Source organism: Propithecus coquereli, unplaced genomic scaffold (assembly GCF_000956105.1).
Source record: "Propithecus coquereli isolate 6110/MARCELLA unplaced genomic scaffold, Pcoq_1.0 Scaffold29, whole genome shotgun sequence".
In the NCBI taxonomy this organism is placed as follows: Eukaryota; Metazoa; Chordata; class Mammalia; order Primates; family Indriidae; genus Propithecus; species Propithecus coquereli.
In genome coordinates, this window is record NW_012148507.1 from 6208383 (window position 1) to 6213696 (window position 5314).

Consider the following 5314-nt stretch of genomic DNA (forward strand, 5'->3'; position numbering starts at 1 on the left):
AGACTATCCCCTTCATCATCAAACTTAGAATAAAAATACACAGGTTCACCCATTTCTTTAGGTCTTCATTTCCTTATGAAAGAGTATCATGTAAAACCTGTAGGCTTTTCTCTTACTAATCTAGCTTTTGTTATAGGGGCCTCAGCCATAGACCAAGAGACGGGTAAGATTTCTTCTCCCCTACGCTACGAAGCACAAAGCCAGGACCCAAACTCTGGTGGCCTATCTCCAAATCCCACGCTTTCCCACTGTCTTCAGTTACCCATATTGTAGGGAGGTATGATCCACACATATGGAATAAAAAAATTAAACAGAACACATAAAGGGAATCCTGAGTGAGTCTCCTCACTCTGATGACAAAGTGCAGCTGGCGGGTCCAGATGGTATATTTCACTATTAGTAGCTGGCTCTCAAGCAACCCTGAGACTAGCTTGAAGATTCTCATAGACCTTATATAGTGGTATACCCATATGAAAAATACTATAACATCTGTGTGTAAAACACATACTGATTCTATCTGCAAGCAATGCTTGGATTCCCATTCCACTTGTTTCTGATACATGCACCCCAGTGTGGGTAAAGATTCTTCCAGTTCCTTTTGTCCTGGCTCCTCTCCACCTCAAAAGGCATGCAAGACTCTTTTTTCCACAGTCACTTCATGTGTTTTTTATAATCATTATTAAAACGCTTCAAAGAACATTCACAGGTATGCTCTGGGTTTGAAGAACTTCATTGAGTGCTCTCTAAACTTGGGATTTCAACTTTTGGAGACTCTATAACCTTGTATTATAACCATCATTGTTCTTCCCTGAATTTTCCTGAAAGATGTAGAAACCAGTCCTTGAAAGATAATTTAAAAGGATGAAGAGGTTTTCTAGATGATTCCTTTCAGTCTGTTCCAAATTACTTTGGGGAGGAGGACGTGAGATTCTTCTTTCCCTTGTAATAAATCACAGCCATTGAATCATTGTTTGTAAACCATGATCTAGGCTGTCCCGAGCACCTCATGCCAGGTTCCTTTGATTTTCTACATTACATGGTTTATATGCTCCCCAAAAAAAGTCCTGAGACAACTCGGCTGTCAAAAATGTGTTTTTCCCTAAGTGGGAGGTCAATAGCATCTCCGTATCCCCATCTGGGAAGAAGAAATGAGATGCCAAGTGTGACACCCACTAATCATCTACTTTTCAAGGCTTGATTTGGTAATTTTCTCCAACGATGAAGAAGCTGACAAAAATGCTTTCAAGATGGAAAGGGGGCTTGTAAACCTGCCTGACTTATTATTTTCTGCCTGAAAGCAATAAACATCTGTTTCCTTGATAAAGTTACCAGGTTCATATTTGAGGGGAACAAAGCTATTTAGCCAGCCTCCAATTATTAATTCTTCTTGAGAACATTACCCTGAGGGCTCTGTGCAGTGAAATGCTGAACATTAGCCCAGCCCCCCGACTCCCCCATCCATTCTGTCAATCGCCGAAATTCCACGTTTTTTTTTTTTAATACTATGAAACGTTGGCCAATGCTGTTGAGCACAGAAAATAGGAAATAGCTATTCACTTTGAGATATCAGATGAGGCCACAGCTTAGGGAAGATCTTTCTCACATATCAATGAATCCCACTCCTGAGTGGCTTCTGGCTAGAAGTCATTTCTTTGTGCCTAGATAAACAAATAAGTCTGGAAAGAAATGGGACTTTTGTCTTTATTTTTTGTGTGTTTTGTCTGAGTCTCATTACCATACTTGGGACACTCAGACCCTTGATTCTTGAATAAGAAGTTTATTCTATTATCTGCCATCTTAAAATTATAAAAAAAAAATTGTTCTTTATTTTTTTTTCAACAGAACTTTTTGAGTATCACTATGTGCCAGACACATTTTAGGTAATTAAAAAGTTAGGAAAGAAAAAGCAATAATCCTTGCCCTCCTGAAAACTTATACTCTGGACAATAAATATCAAGAATAATAAGTGAGAAGATTGTATCTTGTAAAAAACAAACCAACAAAAAAACAAAAGCAAAAAACACCACCAAAATTGAGCAGAATAATGGAAATCAGAGAAGCCACAGAGAGGCAGTAGGTGGGGAAATATTCCAGTTCTAAGTAGGGTGATCGGAATAGGACTCACTGACAGGGTGACATGTGAGCAAAGGCTGGAAGGAGGGGAAACAGCCGTCCACATAGATAATCATGGGAGAACATTCTAGGGACAAGGGAAAGCGAGTGCAAAGGCAAGAGCATACCTAGGAAAGTTCAAGCAACAAGGAAGCCAATATACCTAGACAGAAATAATTGCTCAGGAAAGTAGCAAGATATAAAAAGTAGTAAGGTTGGGGAAGATAAGAAGGGAGTTGGGTTACATAGACCCTTTTGATGGTTGTAAGAACTTCGGCTTGTGCTCTGAATGAAATGAACAGTCTTTTACAGGACACCAAGCCATGGAGCCATGTGATCTTAGATTTTAATAGGATCACCCCATCTGCTTTGTTGAAAAAGACTGTGGATACTGGGTAGCAAGTGTAGAATCAAAGAGTTGTTTTAGAGGCTACTTAAGTAAATCCAAGCAAGAAGCAAAGGACGGTAGCAGAAATGTTGAGAAGTGTGGATTCTGGATATATTTTGAAGAGTCAATAGGATTGCATATTAGCTTGGATGTGACGTATGCAAGAAAGAGGCAGATCAAGGATGACTTCCAGATTTTTGTCCTGAGCAACTGGAAGGATGGAGGTGCATCAAGAGAGAGGGAGAAAACCATGGGTGAAATAAATTAAGGAAGAATATCAGAAGCTCAGCTTTGAACATGTTATGTTTGAAATGCCTATTAGGTATCCCAGTGAAGATGCTGCACTGGCAGCTTGATTTATGAACCCAGCTTTTAGGCAAAAGATCTGAACTGGAGGTATAAGTTTGGCATGTGCATGGTATTTAAAGCCATGCTGCTGGAGGACATAATCGAAAGAGTAAATGTAAATAGAGAAGAGAACCAAAGATTGAGCCCTGGAGCACATCAAAGTGGTCAGAGATAAGAGGAGTTGTTAGTGAGATGGAGGAAAAACCAAGAGAATGTACTATTCTAAAGACCAAGGTGAAGAAATACACGAAGGGAGAAGGAGTTAATACGTACACCAAATGCTGATGAAAATGCAGGTGGAGACTGGAACTGACCAATAGATTTAGCAACGTGGATCTTATTAATGACCTTAATGAGAGCTGATTAAGGGGAAGTGGGTCTAAGAATGGTAAGAATATAGTTGGAGACAAAAAATATGGCAAATTTGAGCAATTTCTTTGCAAATAAGTACAAACATTGGGGTGGAAGTTGGTGGGGAGAATGGAATCAAAGTAAGTTTTGGGGGGTTTTTAGATTTAAAAAAGTAATGTTGTTTGTATGTGATGCTGATGGAAACAATCCAGGATGGTGGGGTGCGGGGTGTGGAATGATGTGGAACAGAGAAGAGTACACATGAAGAAACGCCCTTGGATGAGCAAGAGCAAGAGCAGGTGGGACCTGGTGCGCTGGGTGGAATGGTTTGAGTGTGAGCACTAACGCTCCATCTGTGGTTACCGGTGGGAGGGCAGAATGTGTGGGTGCAGATGCAGGTAAGTGGGTACACGTGATAGTAGAGTCGGTGGACTCCTCCTCTTTTTTTCAGTGAGCCAAGCAGCAAGGTCATCAGGTGAAAATGATGAAGACAGGAGACGCATATTTGAAGGTGTGACAAAGAGAGGGGGGGCAATAGTTGTTTATACCACCGATACTTAAAGTGAAGTCATTGGGTCGGCAGCATCGGCATCACCTGGGAGGCTGCTGGAAATGCAAGAATCCCGGGCCTCACAATGACCGAATCAAAACCTGCACTTAAACCACAGGCCCAAGTGTTTCACATGAACATTAGAGTTTGAGAAGACCTGATCTTGGCTGTATATCACAGTAAAAAGAGCACAAAGAACATGAGCTTTTTGAACCAAATATATTGAACTGTAAACTTAGAAATCACATGATTTTCAAAAAAATTCTTAAACTCCATGTAAAAGTTTCCTAGTCTTCACACTGGGAGAAATATTAATATTAGCATGGCAGAAATGAAGGTGGCGGTGGGAAAAACAACAGGTAACATTCACTGAGCACCGTATCAGAATTCACTCAGATGGTTTCAATAAGCAGTTCTCAACCTCTCAACCATGGCTACGTTACCTGCAGAGCCTTGGACAGTACCCACACCCCACCCCAGCCTGGCACACCAACCTGGGGACACCAGCCCAGCCATTGGTAGTTTTCAAAAGTTCCCTTGGTGGTGATAACGTGTGGCAAGGGTTGAGAACCACTGATTTAAGTGAATTAATTTTAATGAAGGAATTACCTACAGAGATTTGGAAAACAAAAAATGGCAAGGTGAAGCAAGCACTCAGGGACCAGCTACAGAGGAAAGGCATTAACTTACCTGGGTCTGGAAGAACAAACGAAGGAGAGTGTCTCTGCAGCAGCGAAGGGGCTGGGATACTGCCAGAGAAGGAAGCAGAGGAGGAGAGGACAGGAAGGAAGTTCTCTCTCCACTCTCTCCGCCCACCTTCTGGTCACCTGACACTTCCTCCCATTGGCTGGCTCCAAACAGAAGCTGGCTGGCAAGGGAACCTGGGTGATGTAGTCCTGCATAGAGGTCTCCTCTCCTAGGACAAAAGCCAGCCAGAGAAGGTGGGAGAATGAACAGTGGGGGGCTGGAGGGAGGGTTGCTGAGGGGTCAAATGGAGAATACTAAGCACAGGCACTTAGGACGGCCAGGCTCTGTCAAGTGCTTTATGTGGATTAACATTTTAGTAAATGACTTCATTCTTTTTCATTAGAACCCAGTACTTTTTTTATTGAATGAGGATATGTTCCAGGTCAATTTGTTATTGGTGGCAGTTAAATATTTCTAAGTTTTCAGACGCACCATCACCACAAGCGTGTTTCACCTTCTTCCTCCGCGGTAAGGCTGAGAGGCCAGGGTTTGGCATCCACATCTCTAAGCCAACGGGGCACAACTACTAGATTCTTGAGAATTGATTGGTTGTAGAAGCATAATCAGGGGGTACAAAAACTTGCATTGGTCCTAGTGACCCAGCTTTCTAATTTGTCTTAGGAAAACATGATACAGAAAGGCACAGTGGGCCCGTAAGTTGTGGCTCCTGCTAGAATTCTATGACCCATTATGTGAACTATATATGAAGAAGTCTCCGGGATCAATTATATTTGTAAGTTCTTTTGTTCTCTGTTGTAAGCTAGATTTTGTAGAATTAACAACTGTTCTGGGCAAGTACACAGGAAATGTGAGATTGT

The 5314-nt window shown here is 41.7% G+C and overlaps 1 long non-coding RNA gene across 1 annotated transcript in view; it reads right to left on the reverse strand.

The window, feature by feature from the left end:
* The window catches only part of LOC105813795, a 91293-nt gene extending 86806 nt beyond the window's left edge, over positions 1-4487 (reverse strand). Inside the window, exon 1 of the long non-coding RNA XR_001137672.1 lies at positions 4440-4487. This is a non-coding gene — a long non-coding RNA (uncharacterized LOC105813795). The remainder of the gene's footprint in view (positions 1-4439) is intronic.
* Between the last annotated feature and the right edge of the window lie 827 nt (positions 4488-5314).